At 42.3% G+C, this 23,966-nt stretch overlaps 1 long non-coding RNA gene across 1 annotated transcript in view; it reads right to left on the bottom strand.

The window, feature by feature from the left end:
* Positions 1-23,966, bottom strand: part of LOC126354369 (uncharacterized) — a 931,233-nt gene that overhangs the window by 171,186 nt on the left and 736,081 nt on the right. The window contains exon 3 of the long non-coding RNA XR_007565308.1: positions 2,588-2,637. This is a non-coding gene — a long non-coding RNA (uncharacterized LOC126354369). The remainder of the gene's footprint in view (positions 1-2,587; positions 2,638-23,966) is intronic.

Raw genomic sequence — 23,966 nt, 5'->3', positions numbered from 1 at the left:
TACACCTGTTTCTATCACTGGAACGGTTGAATTTATGAATGGACCATTAGATGTATGTCCAAAATCTCGCGAATAAACCCCTGTCATTCGAGTATAACGACTGGGTTTATTTGAATATGGACACACAGTGTAATTAAGAAAATAAAAGGATGATTAAGTGGATATTAATTTTAATATGAGCGAAGAATGTTGAATCTGAACATAAAAAGAACTACGTACAATTCTAAAGTGACATTAATACGAAATGATGTGAAATTTAGGCTATTTTAAAAAAAAATAAACTACGAGGCAGTTCAAACTATGTGTAACTCAGGGAGTTCTCTCCAATTAAAACAAAAGTATCTTTTACTGTTATTCCTATCTTCAGAGCGAGTTTCATGCACCCCCGTCCTGCATGCCACGCACTGAATTTTGTCTTCCGTTGATCGATTTCGACATAGCTCACTAAGCAAATCACTGGTGTTGGTGCTTTTCGTTCGACTCACTACAGGCAGCTTTCTCTTTAGGTTAGCGGGAGGTTTAGCTCTATTTCGTAATTGATCCTTGTATGGAGAGCTTGGCAATACTAAAGCTTTGTGTATTTCTTGACCTGGCCTTCAGTGACGTGACAGCTTTGGGTATACAAGAAATGTCTCCTAAAAGAACAGCCAAAGACTCGGTATAGCAATATTTTTTCCTTTGTCCTTTGCTGTTGTTTTATGCAAAATATTCTGTAGTTAGACGTATTAAAACGTTTACTATTTCTCTCTAAATGTCCTGTATTCGTGACTGCAAACAAAGTTCTTGTATAGAAAAAGAATAAACACAGCTATTTTCTGCTACATGCAGACATCGTTTACATATGAGTCACTGAACAGGATGTACATACTGGGCGTGCAAACCGGTAATGAGAACCGCTTGGAGAAAACTGACAGCGACGACAAAGAACAGAATGTAAGCGTACCGCCGTAATTTCTCTGGAGCGTTTGTGTTTCTTGCTTCCTCTTTCCTTCACTGTTTCCTTCCACACTGTTTATTCCTCTCTGGCTACCAAGCCAGGGACCTCACTTCGTTAGAGGACCATAGGTGGAGATTGTGAAGGTTAAGTGGCCGCCACTGTAATTGCAGGCGCCACGACCTCCACCTCTAACACATTTTTCACTCTAATGTAGTCTCTTTGATGTGCGTCGCGTGATGACAATCACGGCTTTAACCGTGCTCCACGAGCGACTTAACAGGTCGTATTCTCCTCCACAGGGGCGCGATAATATCTCTGAATCACAAATTTCAACCACTGCCGTGTCATGAATGCATTAGGATTCCTAAGCGTCTCTCACTATGGCTAAATCCCGGAAATGCTCTTGTTTTTAAACACTCGGATAAAAGACGTGGAATTCAGACTGTGCGAAGCCCGTACAAATAACCTCACAATCTACTTCACTACACATTTATTCATAACCATAGCATTTGAAATAGCACACTGTGACTACTGCACTGTTCACAAAATTTCAGATGAAGAAACACAGACTTGGAAACGACTGCGCCCAGAAAGCGGGTTCATCATAAGCTTCTAAATCAAATCTGTACGGCTTCAGTTATCCAGGAAAGGGTGTAGAGCAACCAGCGTACGCTTCTTATTGAATGCTCCATTGCTCTAGACGAAATAGGAAACACTCTAGGTTTAAATACAGGGCGTTAAATGACGCGTCTACAGATTTTAAGCGTGTTTAGATGAGATAAAAGGAAACACTATTTTATCTGACCAACTTGTCTCGGCTGCTCCATTTTCTGGCAGTGCTCTATGACCGTTTAGAAGCTAGCGATGCTTGGAGACGGCGTTCAAACGGCCCCGAGATGGCTGTTGTTTTGGAGATGTCGCTGAATATGTTACCCTTTTCCATTAATACAAAACTGGCATCTGCGTGCTAAAACACTCTCTAAACAACCTCGGAATGTCTTTTTGTCAAAAACCGTGCCTAGAGAGCCGTAACTGAGAGGTTATGGCTTTTCTGAAAAAGATAACACTGAGTTTAAAAAGAACGACTTGTATTTATGAGTAATTGCCAAATATGCCCGTACAGAAACGAAACATTCTTTCTTGTGTGCTGGAAGAGTGAAGCTGTAGTGTTGACACCGGGTGTAATTTTACTCGTATTATGTGATCGTGTCCAAATAAAAATAAGTGTAAATTACGGATTAAGAGGAGGTAAGTATCCCACTACTCTGTCGACAGCTTTATTAACATGTACGGTAATTTCAGGCCAATGTTTCTTGCCTCCAATTAGCACTTTTTCCTTTCTTCTCAAAAGCTTTGTTACCACATTCAGTAATTTCTAGGCCAAGGTTTCGTTCCTCAAATTAATAATTTTTCCTTTTTCATAATCCTTGCAAGTTTTGCGATCACCATGGATAAATCCTGTATCGTAAAAGAGGATACATGTTATGGAAAAAGAAGTTGTCAAGTGTTATGACACAATTGTTCATAACTGAGCTACCACGTGACGTGAAGACAATCATTAATGATGACATGTTTATGGCACACAACGACTGCCAAGTACACGGAAGCCATGAAAAACGTGGCGCTGTTGTTTCACTGCGCAGTACTCACCCGCGTTTCGCACAGCTCAGAGCAGTGGCATCAGATGTTCACTCTGTGACCTGTAACAGAAGAGAGAATAACACCGTAAAGTAAACCAGGATTGTTGCTAATGAAGACCGAATCTGAAGCAGAACATAAAAAACAGACAGTTTGAAATTAATTAAAATTCATTTGTCTTGGCACGGCCGCTATCCAATTCTTTTGTTAAATTGTAAGCATTTAAAAAAAATATTTTCGGTCATGCAGCGTAATATCGTGATACGTAATACATCATCCAAAACGCAACACAAAAACTGATAGGCAAAATCCTAAAATGGCTTTTCCTGTGGTTACAGTTGTAGGAGGGGCATTCAATAAGTAATGCGACGCATCTTTTCCTTCACCAATTTCGGTTGCAAAAATGTGGAATTTGTTGTGGAACATTTTGGAATATTCCTGCTTCAGCCCCTATAGTTTCACAAAGTTCCGATATGTAGTGTCGCTGTAGGCTTCAGAATGGCTCTGTAAACGAGGTGCGTTCCAAAGAGAGAGCTGCCATTGAGTTTCTTTTGCCGGAAACCAGAGCATCGCAGATATTCATAGGCACTTGCAGAATATTTACAGAGACCTGGCAGTGAACAAACGCGCTGTGAGTTGTTGTTCTAGGCGTCTCATTAACGCAGCTAGATCGAGCAAACCTATCTGATCTCCCTCTTGCCGACCGGCCGCACACAACTGTGACTCCTGCAGTGTTGGAACGTGTGGACACTCTCATTCGAGGTGATGGGCGGATCACAATCAAACATCTCGCTGCTGAACTGGACTGTACTGTTCTTCCTCTTTCGTCCTACAGTCGGGATCTTGCACCTTCCGATTTCGTTCTTTTGTCCCAACGAAGGATGCTCCCACGGGAAGCAGTACGTGGATGATGGAGAGGTTATTGAGGCATCAAGACGTTGGCTCCAGTAGAGAGGTACCATGAGGGCATGTATGTATGTATGTTAACCTGGGATCTAGAAACGACGGGGAGGCTCCGTCCCCGCCGCAGCCGCAATGGTCCACAACCCCACGACGACTACCGCAGTCCACTTCACCCCTCCGCCGCCCCACACCGAACTTAGGTTTATTGCGCGGTTCAGCCCCTGGTGGAGCCACCCAGGGAACGTCTCACACCAGACGAGCGTAAGCCCTATGTTTCTGTGGTAGAGTAATGGTGATGTACTCGTACGTGGAGAACTTGCTTGCGCACCAATCACCGACATAGTGCAGCTGAAGCACATTGAATGGGGAACCACCCTGCATTCGCCGAGGCAGATGGAAAACCGCCTAAAAACCACCCCCAGACTGGCTGGGTCACCGGACCTCGACAAAAGTCCGCCGGGCGGATTCGCGCCGCAGACCAGGCGCTCCTTCCCGCTCAGGAAAGCCGTGAGTTAGACCGCTCCACTAACCGGCTACCATGAGGGCATACAGGTCCTTCCAGAAAAGTGGCGTAGGGCCCTCGCAATGAACAGAGTTTATGTTGAAAAATAGGGTTTTGTACCCAAAATAGTGGTAAATAAAATGGTGTATTTGAATCCTGAATAAACTCAAACTGATTTCGGAAATGAATGTGCTGCATTGTCATTGAACGCCCCTATTTTATTAGAACATTTCATCTTCAGCCACAACATTCCTATTTTGCAATATATATTTCACTTGATATCTGGGAAGAAGCACTGTGGGGTTAAGAACCACCAACCACCATTCTATAAAAACGGGTAGGGTGAAAAAGAAGTATAACGAAATGCTCGTAAAAACTCACACTACATTCAATCTGAAACCCTACTAAATTTATGTGGTAGAGATACCCCATAAAATTACGAAAGGGAAAAGGTTTATCGTCTATTACATTTTCGGTGTTCGTGCAGTCCTAATTTACTTCTTCCTTACTTTAATTGCAACATGCTTTGGTATCCACATACACCACTAAATGTCCCTGCAAAATTAAATCATTGTACAGGACGTAATTCAGGGGATACAGTATCGTAAACCATTAAGATCCGTGAAAAACTGCTGCATCAGTCATGCCGTTTTAATATTTTCCTTCTTTACCACTAATTCTATTCGCAGCATCTTTCGTAATCAGTATCCACATAGACGTATGAGCCAGAAAGCTATGACCACCAACCTACTATGGACATAACCCCCCCCCCCCCCCCCAGGTGACAGCAGCGTCACCTGGCGAAGAACGACTGATAGTCAAACACCCGCACCTTTCATGTAGTATCAGTGAGTGGGCTGTCTGTGTGCAGAATCGAGAAGGCGCTCAAAGTGTCGGAGGCTGACCGAGGACAGATTGTGATGGCCCGGCGGCTCGACGCGAGCATTTCAGAAACTGCACGACTTTTCTGGCGTTCGAGGAGTGCTGTGGCGAATGTCTTCAACACGTGGCGAAACCAAGGTGAAATCACGGTCAGACGTCGAGGGGTTGGGCAGATTGGTAAGGCAGGACAGGCGACGAATTATGGCATAACTAACATCAGACTTTAATGCTGGGCAGAGTAAATGTATTTCTGAACACACAGTGCACCGAACACGCCTAACGATCGGTCTCCGCAACCAACGACCAATTCATGTGCCAATGTTAACATCACGACTCCGGTATCTGTGTCCAAAAAGGGCACGTGACCATCGACACTGGACGTTGGCGTAGTAGCAGACGGTTGCATGGACTGATGAATCCCGATACTTTCTTCATCAAGCAGATGGGAGGGCGCGAATTTGTCGTCTTCCAAGGTGACAGCTACTTGATACCTGTACTGCGGCATGGAGAAAAGCTGTAGGTGGCTCCATTATGCTCTGGGAAATATTCGTGTGAGCATTTATGGGTCCAGTGGAGCTCTACTAAGACACCGTGATGGCCATGGAGTATCGTACGCCGGTTGCAGATCACGTACACTACATCATGATGATGACTTTTCCCGACGGCAGTGGCATTTTTCAACAAGATAATACGTAATGCTAGGAGTGTGAGGGAGTGGTTCGAGGAATAGAGGCGCGAGCTCCAATCGATTTGCTGGCTCCCCACCGCGCCAGATCTGAAACCGATAGAACACATCTGAAATGCGCCCCTCCTCACCAAAATTTACGAGAATTAGGTGACGTGTGTGCAGATGTGGTGCAAAATCCCTCCAGAGACCTACCAAGGCCTCGATGCTTCCATGGCACGACGTGTCGGCGCATTTGTTCTCGCAAGATGTGTGCAAACTGACTGTTAGGTACCTAGTCATAGTGTTCTGGCTGATCAGTGTACTCTGAATATACCTGTAAAGTTGTATCATCGCATGACACATACTCGTAATTCAGGAAATATGAGGTCATGAATACAGAGATGGCTGAAAAGCTGCCGCATTGGGCCTGACAATATCATTTATTACTTCCTTACTACTAACACTATTCACAAAAAAAATTGCAGGCAGTATCGAACCATAGTACTGTACGTACCTGCAAAATTATATCACTGCAAGAGACATAGTTCAGGAGATATGACGCCATAAATACTGATATGCGTGCAAAAACTACGATTTCTTGATACGGAGAACAAATTACCCTGATTATACTCTTACAATATTTGCTAATAAGAGCTCTTAACGACTTCTAGCCAACACTGAACATAAATTCGTATCTATCTAAACTTGTCTCACATGCTTTGCGATAGATATTTAAGAAACTAACTCACTGGTAAAGCATTCAGAAAGTCGGAGCTGTTTCGTACAGGGAAGTCTAATGGTTACTCAGTATCTGGAAAGAAGCATTGTGGGATTAAGAAACAATTACATAACTCTGGAACAAGAAATTTCAAGAAAATTTGTTGGGTACATGACTTATCACTTGAATAAAAATACTGTAGGAGCACGATTTCCTCTCTCCCCTCCCCTCGACGACTAGAGGTGGAGACATATATGAGAAAGATGACGTACAAATGTTCCAAAACGACACGTTGGCATTTATTTCCTCTATCTAGCTGACTTGCAACACTTTTAAAGGTATGAAATACAATTTGTGTATTAAGTGGATAATGGACAGAGAAAGGGGGAGGGGGGAGAGGAGGAGTAGGTGAACAGAGGGCGAATGACATAGAGGGAGCAGGAGAGGAGGGCGACGAGATAAACAGATGGACACAGAAAGTTGGAGGAGGAGCCCAACAGAGAGAGGGGGAGGAGGAGATTGACAGGGAGAGGGGCAGGAGGAGATGGACGATAGTAGCGGCAGGAGGAGGTGGACAGAGGGTGTGGACATAGACAGAGAGGATTGGTACGGAAATGCGGAAGGAGGATGGAGATAGGGGGAAGGGGAGATGAAAAGGGGGCCGAGAAGATGGGCAGAGATTAGAATGGGGGAGGGGAGAGACTGAGAGTGGAGGGAGCAGGAGATGGACTCATTGAAGATTCGAATAAATACCTGGACAACGCTGGGTTTCTCTGCTAGTGCTATTAGTGGAATACAAATATACCATAATCTAGAAAGCCAAGACGTAATGTCTGTTGATAACAATTCCAACGCTTATACGAGAAACCAAATTCCATTAATACAAAGAATGGGCGTGGAAACTCGATTATTTTCGCTCGTTAGCCTTTCGCTCGTTAGCCTTTGGCACAATATGTGTGTCTGCACTCAGTTCATTATCCGACGGATGATCATTATTAAGTACTGGACGTCACGATTCCTGGGCTTATACACAGTGAACATTGATAAAACCGACAGCTGCAAGGATGGATTTCTGACTGGAAATGAAGGAGAAAAGGTCCTATGGACATGTATCCAGAAATGCATCGTTGCCACGGTGGATGGCGCTGACGAATGAAAGTTACTCTGACCAGGTGTCGTGTGCTCCTTGCGTGTTACAGGCTGTGTGACTGACATAGCGTGCAGTAAGTAACAGAATGGTTCGTTATTCATCTCTGAAACAAGCCAAGATGCTGTCTGTGCTCGATCAAGCAGGTTCCAATGGCTCTGACACTATGGGACTTAACATCTGAGGTCCTCGGTCCCTAACTAACCTAAGGACATCACACACATCCATGCCCGAGGCCAAATTCGAACTTGCGACCGTAGCGGTCGCGCGGTTCGAGACTGCAGCGCCTAGAACCGCGGGGCCACCACGGTCGGCAAACGGTAGAGAGACTGAATCCTTTCCTCCAAAGCTGGTGTACGATCAGTCCACTGCCTCCCTACACCATTGTCTGTCTAGAAGGAGCCATGATCACACAAACGTCCAAAAAGGGCTTGAAACGTTGTGTGGTGGGTGTCTGAGAGGGTACTTGTTCTGGTATGGACGTGCTCCATCTGCTTGGCCGTACACAAAATCATCTCTGCTTTCTTCCAACATGAATACCAGACCACTCTGCTGCTTACAGTACCGTTGCGTCAATCACACAGCCTGCAACACACAAGGAACACATGGCAAGTCACCAGAGGAACTTTCATTCGTTAGCGACATCTACCGTGGCAACTATGCGTTTCAGGACACATCTTCATAGAACCTTTCTTCCTCGATTTCCAGTCAGGAACTCATTCCTACAGTTTGTCGGTTTTGTTGATATTCACCTTGTATATGGAAAAGAAGATTTTTTCTGAAAAGATTTATTTATCTATTTCTAGTTGTTATGACAAAAGCAGTCTGGGAATTAATTTCAAGAAAATGCAGAAGCCGCCGTAATTCAAAAGTAGCCCGCAGGATGTTGGTTTTGAATTCGTCTTAAGGAGTGGGATGGAGTTCAGAGTATGACTCAAACAGGTGCAGCCTTGACGCAGGGAGCTAGATCCGCAGTTAGAGTGAGGAATGGCTCTAGGTGACAAAGAGAGGGTGACGACAGCGTCGGAGCTGCGACTCAGTGCTTGGCGATGGACGAGGTCTGATGACGTCATGGAGATCACTGCAACCGCTGAAGTTCACACGATGAATAGCAGTTAGCTTTCCGTTTGAGTTCAAGAGTATAGTTTTGCTGAAAGTGTATTTGGAAACAGTGAGTCATTTGGTTCAGCGCACTGAAGGTTTCGTATCCCTCCCGACCTAGTAATTACTTACGCCTTGCGCTTTGGCTTTCATATTATCGTTCCTTAACGTCAGTGTTTCTATCGCAGATGTCCAAATGAACGTGGTACTGTGCATCTTGTGAATAGTTAAAATTATTCTCACGCTGTACAGTTACACAGCGAACTCTTCAGTAGTAGCTGCGTTATTCAAATTATTATATTTCAATACCAATGTGATACAGAAAGTATTATTACATTGCTCCGTTGTCTGAAAGGTTCCATGGGTTCTATAATATTACACTGAATTTGTAGGGACGGCGTGTTGATAGTTTTCCTCGCTGGCCAATTGCACTTTGGTGTCGGGCACAGACTACGTCGAAGTGGTGGTATCATTTGTGAAGCAATATTTTCAGAGGCAACTTATCCCTTGATAGCAGGGTGAAGAATGCCCTTCCCTGGCCTAATGCATTTCAAGTAATTCATTTGTGTGAAGTAGAGATAGTCTGTGAGAGTTCCTCGAAAAAGTTTAGCATCGAAGTCTGCAGTAAGGCAGATGGCAGACTGAAGGGCAGCTCAGATATTAAGATGAGTTTCCGAACCTGACCTCAGGCACAATCAGAACAGGCAGGCGAACAAAGAGATAGCATTCAGCATTTGTTCTCACAATTAAACTCCAGTATAAGGTCCACATGGGTCCAAACAGGCTGACTCATAAGATTCGCACATTCTTGAAAAAGCTATTACTGATATAGAAAGACCAGAAAGAGTTAGCATCACCTTATTTACAAGACTGAGATGACACTCAGGAAAGTCATACGAATATAGGATTTCGATGAAGAAGACGGGCCGAACAACAGATATGAACCGTAGGAAGGAAGACCGAGATCAAGGTCCCATCGACATGGAGCTCATTACAGACGGAGCACAGGCTCGGACTGTGTGAAGGATGGGGAAGGAAATCGGCAGTGCACTTAGAGAGGATACGTCCCGGAATTTGCCTGGAGCGATTTAGGGAAATCGCGGAAAATCTAAATCTGGATGTCTGGACGCGGTTTGAACTTTCATCCTCCCGAATGTGAGTCCAGTGATGACGTGAACGGAGCACTCGATAGTATACTGGGCTAAAAGAAAGACGTGCCCCTAAGCGATCCATTCACAAAGGAGGAATAATATTACATTAACAAAAGCTAATCGCTGTAGATTCACATTCTCGCTTTACAGTACCACATAAATGAATCCTATAGTACTGTGGTCTCAGGACCACCCAAAAACTCTGAACGGAAAAAGGATCGCACGGTGAAGGTGAATTAGCGGAACGGTTACATGTAGTTGTCCGCTCCGTATCTGAGTTACCATTGCGGCTGACTGCAATGCGAGGAGTAGCGGGTTTGGTTGTCGGTACTGCCAGGGAATTTTCCTTGGTGGGAGAACCGGTAAAGGCTGTAGTCGGCCTCTTGATGCCAGATGAGAGGCTACTCGATGTACCAGAGCAACCAACTTCAAACTCTATTCCATTCGGTTAAAATCGTCTGCCACATGTGGAACTTTTAACTTGAAGGAACAAACTTGTATCGTTTTGAGTACCCAAAATTTGTTGCGATATGGCACACAACGAGGGAAATGATTCGACTGGTCAGCAGAGCGGACATACGCAATATAAAGATCCTAACGCCGTGATATCAGAATGGAAATCTTTCCCCCAAAGGAAACAGCTCAGCAACAACGTGGATTATGGAGCACACCACTCACACAATGTTTTGACTTTAACTTACAACGTAAAGTATTTGCATTACTTACGAACATGAGAAAGTAACTCGTCATTGAAAATACAGGATTACATAAGCGAATTTTCTAAGAAAACGCATGACATTATTTTTACGTAATACCGTAATGCCGCAAGGAAAAAAAGCTGTAATGTGAGTGTCATCTTAGTAGTAACTCAGTTGACAGATTCCTACAGATTTCAGTACTGAAGGGTGAAACAGGAATGTGTTGTGGAGCATTTATAAAATGAGGTTGAAAGTAGGCTGTGGTTCCATGGTCAAAAAAAGAGACAATGAAGGGGTGAGTGATGCGCCGACTACAAGCCCCTCCATTCAGCAGCCTCCTATGACATCAATGGCAGAGGGTGACACGGTGGTCGGTCGGGTCCGACTGGCCCGCCTATGGCCAGAACGCGGAACTTCACCTGTAGTTAGCGCATCATTCGTTTTCGCCTTGCATAAGATGGTTAAGCAAACTCGAAGTTGCGAGCTAAAAATTAGCTAGTACAATTAAATGATTTTATTAAAATAAATACATAAAATAGGTTAGAAGGTGGAGTGAAAGAAATGACGCGTGAAGGTGAGTTATAGATCACGGTTTAAGTCTAGTGGACAGGAAGAACAAATGGATATTTCTCCCAGTAAAAAAAAAAAAGAAAGAAAAGCATCAAATTGATTCACAGCGGCGAAGACTGCTCTCCCCACTAACAAGTAGAGGCCACATTCTGTGACCACCGATAGCGATGATATTCGGTATTCTAGTCGGGGCCCACTCGAAAGTAACGCCTGTGTTAAGGTCAATGTAATTCAGTTTCTCTAAGTATCCGTTTGGTACCACGTCGAGTTTGCTAAAAAAAGGTAAGAATAAAGTTTTGTTTTACCTATCAGGCTGGCAACCCAAAAGTTTTCGTGAAAGAATTTTTCATTTTAATCTGTTGCCGATACATTTGAGAATCTGCTGAGTCCGTGAACAATTGGTAGAGGGCAGGTTTACAGATCGTAGTCTATTTTTCCGCTTATCGTATCCAGTTACACATTCTGCAGTACTTTCCTCTCCTTCTCAAGAGAATGAAAAATATTAGGAAATTTGTAGATTGTCATACCGAACAAAATGAATTTTACTACAGGAAAGGAGAGAAAAAGAAAAGCAAAATATCGGCGTACGTGCTTGCGAACTTTAAAACGGATTTTATTCTCGCTGCAGACGTGGTTCATTTTTTTTGTCTTTTATTTCCTCACAAATTATGTATCCTTTTCAGCAAATTTAAGATTCGTTAAGGTTCCAAATGTGAAACAAGCAGATTGTTTGATGTCACTGACGTAAAGAATGTACTTTATAAGATTTATCTACAGGACACATATTTATTCTTAACTAAACTTTGCAGTATGGAAGAAGAAATTCTTTTGGTGTATTGCAGCATAAGGTGAATTCTAAATTTTATGCAGTTTGTACGCTGTTCTTGAGAATGCTCATTACACTTATTTGTAAATGTGCTATTTTCTCCTCTGAGTGGAGGACCCAAACTGGTTGTTCAATTGATACGGTTTAAAGACTCAGATATTTTTTTTAAAAATCCGTTGCTGCTAAAATTTTTTTACCGATTTCCGATCACATTTTTATACAGGCACTTTAACAGTATATGTTTATCATTTATTGGTAAGGGCTTTTGAAATATCAGCGTTTCACTTGACAAAAATGAGAGCTTATCAGTTGTGAAAGAGCTATTTTAACACTACATATTAAAAATCCAGAAATGAAGCTATTGTGATGCAAGTCTTACGGGTAACAAAAAGGCCGTGGAAATAACAAATCCGTATGGAGAAACGGTGCAGCAATGTTGCCCCTTTCTATTCTAGGTATCAGAATTAACTTTGCAAAATGCTGCCTGCCCACTGCACGGCTCTGCATTTCAAACTTAGCAATATACCGAGAGAGGAGTGTGAAATATACAATAGGGCTTTTCAGTTTCTTTCCTCCTAACATGCGTGGAAGGAAGGGTGGCATTTATCTCTGCCGGAAGGCTTAAAAGAAAGATGAAAAAAAAAACAGGGTTTGCGAGAGTTATAACAGGAAAGAAAGACACATACAAACCAAGCCACCGCCTCACTCTCCCCACCACCTCTTGCACGGAAAAGTACGCTGGAGAACTCCAGTCACTGTTTCCGCTTCCAGATTTTCAGAGCCAGTGGGACTGTTTCGCAACAATATATGAAGACGTTGAAAATTAGTCTTCAGAAGAGGAATTATCGCAACGAAGAGTTCAGCCGCTGAAACGTGCTACAGATATTCGGAGACATTTTGATGTTGGGTTTCTATTGCAGCTACGGCTCTAGGTTAGAGACTACACTACTTCATCGGCAGTAAAAAAGGTTACTACCTGGGCCAGCCTGCACTTAAACAATCTTGAACGTGACATAATGTGAAACGAATGAAATAACGTATGCGAGTTGCCCAGATGTAGGGGCGAGATGCTGTGTCAGCAAAGTACTGTACACAGTAACGTGAGCAGCAATTCCGCTCGCCAGAAAAAAGTCTGCTTCGTGAGAAAAAATAGCACTTTGCTAACAACATGCTTGTACGCACACACACACACACACACACACACACACACACACACACACAACTTGTATTATTTATCAAAATACAGTACGTAATCTTCTTGTACACAGCATATGTTGACATCATGTTTAAAGTATCGAAACGAGCAGTATCATCTGTCAGAAATACCTAAAGGGTGCGAGTTATAGTACTGCCCCATCTGAATTCTTCTATAACTGAATAAAACCCATGTACTCTGCTAAAATAACATGCTAACAGGCAGTTGATACGAGAGATATTTGGAAAGTAAGTTCCGATCGGTCAAGAAATGGAAATCACTGTGAAAATCTAATGACGCTTTGCTCATATGTGTTCGGCATGGTCTCTAGTATACCTGTCGGTTATATCACTTCTTAGTTTTCAGTTCTGAGAGCAAGTATGGGTTCCTGGTGAGAGGTTTCGCTTGATGTTATGCAGCCCACGTTACAGAATTGTCATACAGTTCCTACTTTGTGACATTTCTCGGACGCAGTTTGCAGGGGCAATGAAAATGCTCCTGCAACGTTTTCGATTGGAAGTGTTTGACCACCCGCTCTGCAGTACGTAATTGGCTCCCTCTGTGTTTCAGTGTTTAACTACTGGCTATGAAGACAACATTTTCGCACAGACAACGAGCTTTAGATGAGCGTAGAGAATTGGCGGGAAGCACAGGCGGCTGCCTTCTATGACGAGGGTATTGGAAAGTTAGTAAAATACTATGACAAATGTGTAAGTCGGAGTCGTGATTATGTAGGGCAATAGCTGGAAGCTGTAGCTAACTGTTGGAGATAAAATATCTATGATTTTCAGAGTGGTTTCCATTTCGCGATCAATCGGAACTTACTTTCCGAATAGCCCTAGTATTTCATTCTAGACATAAATGAGACAAACCTGAATAAGCACAATTTGGGCGGAACAAAATAATACTATACACAAAATGTTAATGGCAAGTGTAACAATGTACATTCTATGTTTAAAATGTTCAAATAAATACTGACAGTGTTTTTGTGTCTGATAGCTATGGAAAAAATACGTTAGTAACACACAACGGTTACATCAGGTGTTACAAAGATAACTTTTATGTCTAAAATACCTGCCAAAATACGTAAAAGAGTTGGCGTTTCGATTTGAGGGTGTGTTACTGATAATACACAGAACGAACTTCCATTACTTGATGTTTCTGAAGTTTTTGTCTTGCATAATTAAGCTTCATTTTAGGAGAAAAGAGGATATACATCATGCTCCACACTAGAAAAATATAATCAATAGTACTCACTGGCTAATATTGCTTCTTATTGCATTTAATCAAGGATACTCAAGGCTTTGTACAAAACACGTGCTTTCAAGGAAGTCTGCGAAAGATTGGACTTATGCTGCCCAGCCTCTATAGATGTGTACCGAAAGTATTTCCACAGCGAACTACAAAATAATATCACGATCTAATCATACTGCTCTGAAACACGAAATACAAACACACAACATATCCTAAGACAAAAGAATTGATCAAGCACCATTTTAGGGTAGAAGAAAGCGTTTTGATGAAATCTTTAGTTTCTTGTATTACCTAAACTACGTGCTTTTGTAATACGCAAGTATAAATTTGTAATGCTCTGGATACGAGACTTAAACATGACCAAAGAAAATGGCGGATAACGTTCCACGGAGGGTAGGTTCAATGCAATTGAAAGAACAAAAATCCACACAGAAGAAATATGATCTTCACAACAAAATAAAATTCTTCGTCAAATAGGCAAATATTTCGAATACAAATACAACGCATGTTGCTGATAGTAGTAGCTGATCACAAACAGAAATTCGAGCTATGTACGAAAAAAAGACAAATAAATAAAAACGTAAAAAATGAACATGGTTTGCAGTGGACCATCAGGTCAAGGATTTCCACATGAAAAGTATCTGTATATATCAATATTGTCTGCATTATTTATCAAAATGCACACGGCTCCCACGTAGCAGTACTAATTAATATTACAACATAAGCAGCAATTGTGCACAATCACAGTTTCATATCTGTATAACTCTTTGGAGGGCACAGTGGACCTTCAAATGAAATATTTCCAAATCTAAACCGTCTACATTACATGTCAAAATGCACACGGCTCACTTGGTAGAATAGCTTGCAGATGAAGTGCCCTTTTCGATGACCATTGTTTGATCTTTGTACCAAAATAAAAATGTTATTCCGCTTCTAAATTGTTGTAATATTTTCAGTAGGTCGTCTTATTTCGGCTAAAACCGTTATCAAATCACCCAAACATTTCAGTAATCATTATAATGGTCTCCAAACTGGGTTATTAGCTTCATCTTGCAGTACAAACCGTTCATCATCTTCTACTGATAATGATAACTTATGGTGTCATACAGTAGCGACTAAACGGCTCTGCGATAAAATACCATACAGTAGTAATAGCGTACAGTAGCATTATACTAAAATTAGAAGGGGATAGTACTATTTAGTGTGGGTGTTATTTACTGGATCTTAAAAACTGTTACGTAGGACCAGAAGTTGTCAATGTGTATGTGCAGTAGGTGGTGTTGTGGGGAATGATTGTCATTTTAATGGGTGAGATAATGATAGTCAGTTTACAGGGTAGGCCAATTATGGTCAGTTTACAGGTGGACCAATGATGATAAATTTATATGGTAGCCAATAAAAATCATTATACAGGGTGGGAAAATGATAGTCAGTTTACAGTTTGACTATCTTTACTCCACCGTCTCTAATGACCTCGCTGTCGACGGGACGTTAAACACTAACTACCTACCTACCTACCTATCATTACTCCAAGCACGACTGGGGCAGTAATTGTCAGTTTACATAGTTAGGCAATGATGGTCAGTTTACATGGTGGGCCAATGATAGTCAGTTTACAGGGTGGGCCAATGATGGTGTGTTTACACGGTGAAGCAGTGATTGTCAATTTACATTGTTGAGTAATGATGGTCGGTATACAGGGTGAGCCAACGATGACCTATTTACAGGGTGGGACAATGATTGTGAGTGTACAAGGTGAAGGACATTACCCCTAGATACTGCTGAGTGGGGCAATGATGGTCAATTTACGGGGTGACAAATATTACTCCTAGATACTAATGTGTGATGGTCAGTCTACAGGACTGGGCAAAAGTTGTCAATTTACAGGGTGACTACCATTACCCCAGGTACTACTGGATGGAGTCAACACGAAATTGTAACAAATAGCCCCATTCAACACCAGTGTTAAAAAAAGGAAACTATAACAAACTACCTCATATGTCACCACACACAAGTGTAACAAATTGCTTTATTGAGATTTGTTCCAGTAAGTTGCGACTTGATCCAACAAGTGTAAGCTGTAAGTCAGCAATCTGCGACTAATCATTACTAACAAATCAATACTTGCTGCAATAAGCAAAATACTTAGTCCTGTTCCTGACGTCATACATGCAGTGACTGTCCATGACGCCACAGGGCATGCCCCTTTTATTATGATACCACGTCTTCATTCGCTGCCCTTTGACATAAAAATCCAAGAGAGTGGAATCTACGACGTCACGGCGGCGTTATACTCGTCATGGAAATGAAACAGCTCATCATTGTATCATATCTTACCAGCCGTTGGATTATGAATGACGTCATGTGGTCAAAGTCAATGAACGTGCGTGATTTCATCACAGCAAATGGGGCGTGGCTTGTGAAGTCATAGATGGAACATTATTATTAGTATCATTAATCAATCTGTTTCATCCTTATTTAATTTAAGTGCCCATATTATTTACTACACTGATGACAAAATCTAACTTGTTCGGCTATGTCATATTGCTCTTCAAAACACTAAAGTACCTGATGTGGCTATGCTTCTGCTGGAATTTTCTTGAGGATTATTCTGGTGCCACAGTGTGACTGAACAGTCTGAAAAGCGTGCTGCGTCCTCTTATACTAGATTTTTTCCGGAGAACTGGATTTGTAAAAAATCTTCAGACTGCCATGGGCGAATCGTCAGCCACAAGGCCTCAGCAACTTGCAGATTTATGTAACTTAGTACGGTGTACTTTGGGACCAAACTTGAGCATTCTGTTCGAGTAACGACTGATCGAAGACTAAGGTAGAAGAAGTTTGACTTTGACAGCGGTTTCCAGTATTGTGATATGCTTTACAGTCTAGGGAAACCTCCCGAAAACATCAACCAGGTCCGAGTGACGGAAGATCTACTAAATGTGTAAATGTGTTTGTTTTTGCATATTCGTTAGCGTAATCTGAGAGTCTAGTATCCTTTTGGAATACTTTATTGAAAAGATCGCCATCTTCAGATCCATAGTCATTGAAATGGCTGCAGCTGGTTATCTATGCAACAAAACTTGCAATATAGGTGCTGAAGTGTTATAAAGGATACTAGACTGTAAAATATGGAAGATTGCCTCCTGTTTCCAGTGTCAATATCAGGAAATAATGTAATTAGTAAAAATCAGTGATTCGGCAAGCGATGATCGAAGGGATAGTTGGGTTCAGAAGAATTCTGCGGGTACCAGTCACTAAATACTGGCCCCTATTTTGACTGGATCAAGGCGGGATCTTCCTACACGGCGGTCAGAGTGCCCGAAGACAGCGTAGTGTAGTACTGAGACTCGTTGCTCAAATAAAATTACAACTGGAAATTTAGACGGCTGAAGGTGTTTTAGCCGGCGGCGGTGCACGAGCGGTTCTAGGCACTTCAATCCGGAACTGCGTGACTGCTATTGTCACAGGTTCTAATCCTGCCTCGGGCATGGATGTGTGTGATGTCCTTAGTTTCGTTAGGTTTGAGTAGTTCTAAGTTCTAGGGGACTGATGTCCTGAGATGTTAAGTCCCGTAGAGCTCAGAGCCATTTTGAAGGAGTTTTGATTCGAAATTTTATACTGAGCAGCCAAGGTTCCGCCGCCATCTTGTATAATGGTATACTTACAGGAAAAGAATGTTTGCGACACCGGCTCTGTCGGACCGCTTGAATTTGCGGGCAACGGCCTGATTGGCTAACTTCATGCCAATTAATTTGGAAATGGCGCAATGCATCGAATTTCTCTCTTAACAAAAATTTCTTAGCGCGGGTTTTCAGACTGTTTGTGAACTCCCGTATAATGAGTACTTGTTGCGCAATATCCGTCAAAAATGTGAATTTCCTGGAAGGAGGAGGAAGGGAGGGGGAAATTGGTGTTTAACATCCCGTCGACAACGAGGTCATTAGAGACGGAGCGCAAGCTCGCAGTAAGGAAGGACGAAAAAGGAAATCGGCCTTGCCCTTTAAAAGAAACCATCCCGGCATTTGCCTTAAGCGATTTAGGGAAATCACGGAAAACCTAAATCGGGGTGGCCGGATGCGGGTTTGAACCGTTGTCCTACCGAATGCGAATCCAGTGTGCTAACAACTGCGCTACCTCGCTCGGTATGGACTCGAAAGGGGAGGACGAAACGAAACTTCAAGGGCTGAGAGGATATTCAATGTTATTGTAGGGATCACAAAATCGAGTCAAATTATGAAATGAAGTTGGCGATATGACGTTGTAAGCATCTGGCGTGGAGGCACGTAGTTATTCAGCAGCGAACGGTGTAATAAAGCCTTTCCATCCGCTCCTGACGTACGTTGCCCCACAACTGTGGTAACTGGTCCTCGATATTCTGGATATTGACACTGGGAGGGAATTGACGTCCGAGTTGGTTCAACATATGTTCTATCGTGAACAGAAATGGGGATGTTGCTGGCCACAGGACTAACTCAGCAAGACACAGCCTGTTCATAGAGGCACGTGCTATGTGTGGGCGAGCAGTGTCCTGTTGAATAATAGCAGCACGATACTGTCGCGTGGGAGGTAGCATATGAGGACACAGTATATCTGTAACATATTGTTGTGTGGTCAAAATTACCTTAATCACTACCAGACATGACATGTAGTAATAGCCAAATGTCGCTAGGAGTACCACACTGTGCTTTCCCAAAACGCTAAAGAATGCGACATCTCTCTAGGTTGCCACCAAACTCGTTGACTATGACAGTGTAGAACTGCGACTCGAGGCCAAGCACAATGCGCCACTTTTTTGTTGTGTTAATGGCAGCCTATGCATAGGACGGTAATTTCCAAGTCCAACTGCTGCTAGTCTCCGGATCAATGGCGCGCAATGACACAGAATGTAGGAGTCCCATACTTGTTCTCGGATGGCCGGTGCAGATGTGAAGGTGTTAAGATGTTGTGCTTGATGCACAATATGACAATCCTCCATTGTAATCGAAAATTCGTCATGGCTTGGGAACAAGGTCTGGTTGAACTGTAGTAGAAATATATACCATCAGCCGTTATTTTTGGAAACTATTTAGGCTACTAGGTTCAACTCTTCAGAGTATTTCAGTCATATAGAGGAACCACTGTAGTAACTGGATTCCGTTGAAGTCTTTCGGGCTGTGTCTCCTCTCGGTACATGTAACAGCAGTTCATATAATGGTTGCTGTTACATGTGCGGAGTGCATACTGTTCTAAAGCCTTCTGCAGAATCTAGTTATCTCTGTGTTCCTGTACTATGTATACATACCACTGGAATACTCTGGACGCTCGATAAATTGGGGCCTGAAGAAGACGCTACCGAGGTGTTGAAATCAGTAACCAAAGAAAGTTTCCAAAATTAGCGGCTGATGGTATGTATTCCTACAACAGTCCTACATTGCAGTGGTCAGGCGTGGTTCATTGGTACCTTGACAACAATTATGATGGCCCTCGCATTTCCTTGCACTCCAACATCGAGCAAGCGCAACAGTCGTATGCATCGCGAATCGGGATACAGCATGAATCGACCATCCGGTGAAATGGAAGCTACTCTGAAATTCTATCAGATGCTCATAATGCTGTCTCACACCAGTACATATCCTTCGCAGTGATCACTTCATCTGACGCTGTTCGATCCTCTTACACTAGTTAACAAATTTAATCTTTTTTCTGCATCTGGTATGTATATGGGTGGATTTACCTAATTTCGGGGTGCTGGTTACACTGGTAAAATCAGTTTTTCTTTACGCTGTCACGTTTACTAGATACACAGCAGAATAAAAAAAAAGTAATAGCGAAAATTGACACAACTAAGTCAAACAAAACTGCACATTCAGAACATTTTTAATCAATACTATTTTGCATGTATTTATCGGAATAATGACAATGAAAGGTCCACATTACTTCAGAAGATATTTTCACCTTTAATCGTCTTTGGTTTTTGAAAAAATGCGACGACGGAGCTCTTATTTTGTTTGTCGTTTCACCATTTTCCCTAACAAGACCCCAGCAGTAGTCACCCATCATCGAAGGATTCCACTGGCCTTGGTAACGGTCTTCCACAGTAAGAATGATTTGGTGAAAGCGTTCACTATGCTCATCGCTTACGGCTCCCAAATTTTCGGGGCAGAGATCAAGGTGAGAATGTAAAAAGTGAATTTTAAGCAACATTCTACACGCTATGTTCTTATAGTTGTCCAACAAATCGTTCACAATGGTAACATAGTTTTGTCTTTTCTGTTATCCAAAAAGCCTTCACAATTGCTTTAAAAGAAGACCAAGCAGCTAATTGGATATCTGTGAGTCTAGTATCAACGGATGGTTCAGAAATTTTCCTATTTGTTTGTCCAACAAATATACCCTCTTTCAGCTTTGCCTCACTTAATTTGGGAAACTTTCCTTTTAAGTGATTGAAGGCCTCACCTTCTTTATCCAGAGCTGTTACAAAGTTCTTGATAAGGCCCAAATTGATATGAAGGGGAGGCAAAATGATTTTACCAAGCTCAACCAATGGAGTATTGTTCACATTTACGTTTCCAGGAACATATGATTTCCTTATAGGCCATTCCTTGACTGTATAGTGGTTCTTGATGTCACGGCTGTCCCAAAGGCACAAGAAGCAGCAGTATTTAGTGAATGCATCCTGTAAACCTGCAGGGAGTAGAACAACTTTTAAATCACAGCAAAGCTGTCATTCATGATCCTTATATTTGATTGCCTCCAGCAATAAAGCCGTGGTTTCATAAGTTTCTTTCAAGTCTACTGCGTAAGCAAAAGGTACCGATTGAAATTCATTGCCATTATGTAGCAGTACTGCTTTCGAGCTGGTTTTACTGGAGTCAATAAATGGTCGCCACTCCTGTGGATTATGTTGCACACCTAGCTGCAGCATCGGGCCATTGACATCTCTACATACATACACTGAATTCTGCATATCGATACACTGAGCAAAGGAAGCACTTCTTGATCTGAAACAGGGAGTTTCCCTGTTGTTGCAGTCTCGATCCAAGAGTTCAGCTTGCTGTTTCGAAAATTTTTGATCTCGAACCAAATAGTTCAGTTCCTATTGATTAAAGAGCTGAGGTGAAGTGTCATGATATTGAGGGCAGTACTCTTCTTTATGTTCAATAATTTCTGATCGCTTGACATGGTGTCTGGTGGCTTTTAAGTTACAGACTGGAATAGGCAACCCCTCATCATGGGGCACAGGAAGATGACTAAAGATGCATTTGGTTACTTTATTTTATGTCTAGTTTTGCTTTAATGTCCAGAAATATCTGTAAGACAGAAGTAGCAGTCTGACAAAAGGTCATTAGGCTCACATCACACCACCGGAACAGCGAATGGCATGGCTCGGCGTTTTCCTTGCAGCCACTCGGTTAAGGTTGTACTACAGGTTATACAGGCAATATGAGGTGCAAAATTTGTATCTTGATCACCAACAAGACAATCAAAATACGATATATAAGCCTTCTTAACCAAATCAGTGACTGGTTTTCTTTGGGCTTTTGGAGTGAAATACCCACGCACATAAGAAAAGTTGTCGGGGTGGTTTAGACAGCAACGAGATTTACTAGTTGCTATTTTTCTTGCTATAAGTGTTAAACACAAAAATGTCTGCACTATCTTTCACATGAAACAGTCACTGAGGATCTCTTTGATTCCACTGAATTACCACACCAACCATTTACTGACGATTAATAAATCTTCTAGCTCTCCTCTGCAACTTGAAAATAAACATCGAAACAGAACAGGAAAAAGTGAAATAGTGAATACGAAAAATTAAGAAATCCTTTAAAAATTCAAGAATGGTAGGTGCCAGAACATTTTGAAAGACATATTCGGAGTCTACACACCAGAATACATACTAGTTGATGTATCACATCCCAGATTGAAAATGTCTGTTGGCTAGTGTTATGTACCCTACCATGCTTGGTAGACTGCTACGGTCGCAGGTTCGAATCCTGCCTCGGGCATGGATGTGTGTGATGTCTTTAGGTTAGTTAGGTTTAAGTAGTTCTAAGTTCTAGGGGACTGATGACCACAGATGTTAAGTTCCATGTTGCTCAGAGCCATTTGAAGCCATGCTTGGTAGCAAAACTAAACACGAACCACTCTAATGCACGCTGGTGACCGATCTACACCTTTCACACAAAACTGCAACTGTAATCATTTACATAGCCGTCAGTATTGCGCACGTGTACGAACTTACGTTGACATCTGACTATGTCTTCTGGGTGCTTCACATTTCTTTTTTTTTTTTTTTTTGTCAAGAAGTGTATTTAGATGAAATCTGTATGTTAGTATTGCTACCATTTTAAATTCTTATAATTGCGGAATCGTGCCCATTGAAGTAATTTTTTACAATTTAACTAGTATTTTTTTTTTGTTTTTAGCGTTGTTTCAGCTTTGCAATATTCCATGCTAGTCAATCCATAGCAAGCCCGTTTATATCTGTACTACTGCTGCCACCAACATCCATTTGAACCTATTTTCTGTAGTCAAACCATCGCCTCGGTCTACAGTGTTTGTTCCTGCAAGTTACCTCCATCACCACATTATTCGTTGTGGTTTAGGATTTTACCTATCAGCGAATGTTCAAAGCGATCTTCAGAGTACGATTTATTCCCAATTCGATTCAACGCGTGTGATCTGCCACGCAATCCTACACGTTCTTCTGTAGCACCATATTTCGAATACTTCTATTAACCTCTTGTCTATGAAGTCTAAAGTCCACCCTTCGCTTCTGTAGAAGACTACTCACCAGACACTTTCAGTAAACAGTATTTGCAGTGTCTGTGTTATACGATGTACAATGCCATGTACTTCACACAAGCATGCATATCTGAAGGAACCGGTCACTGAAAAAACTATTTCTCCCCCAGAAAATGCAGGACAATAATAATGAAAGTTAGCAGGCCTGTGACTGTGCAATTTGATACAATCGTGCATGCATGCAGGAAGGAAGAGAGACTGCTGACAATTGGCAGTTCTATTAAATTATGAAACACGTTTACAAATTTCGAATACGATTGTACAACGGCTCTATGATTTACTAGTAACATGAGAAGATTTGTGCCGGACAGGAACTAGAACACGGATTTCCCACTTAACGCGAACGGTCGCCGTAACCTCCGCGGCCTTTCCGAGCCCACCTCAAGGACAGACCCAATCCTTCATTTGTTCTAGTGTCCACGTCGCTTACAAATCGTGTGATAACCGCACACGGAGAGAGACAGCTTCGCTCGTCAGATTGACTGTTGCATGAAATACAGTAGGGCAGTTCCGTATTTTGTAGTGCCCGTATAGTTGGAGCAATGCTTCTTCAGACATGCATGGATACGATTTGTATACGAGCACGATGGGGTGTAGAGACTAGGCCAGATTGAAGTTTAGGGCGGTGCTGGAGGCGTTCTCGCAAGGCCAAAACGGTTAAGGCGACCGTTCGCGTTAAGCGAGAAGTATGGATTCGAGTCATAAATTTTCATGTGTCTCTAGTAAATCTTACAGCCGTTGTACACTCGTATTCACTCTTTGCGAATGTGTTTCATAATTTAATGTAGCTGTCAATCGTCAGCAGTGTCTGTGTCTTCGGAAGTGCATGAATGTCTGAAGGATAATGCATAACACATCGTATAAGACAGACACTTCAAATACTATTTCATGTCTGCACAAGATCGCGACGACTACAATGAAAGTCTCCTCCTGTGCGGCAGTCCAGCGACTTTGCGAGTACAGGACGTAGACACACAATGAGATGTG

This window comes from Schistocerca gregaria, chromosome 3 (genome assembly GCF_023897955.1).
Source record: "Schistocerca gregaria isolate iqSchGreg1 chromosome 3, iqSchGreg1.2, whole genome shotgun sequence".
NCBI lineage: Eukaryota > Metazoa > Arthropoda > Insecta > Orthoptera > Acrididae > Schistocerca > Schistocerca gregaria.
This window is presented reverse-complemented; position numbering and strand designations above follow the sequence as displayed.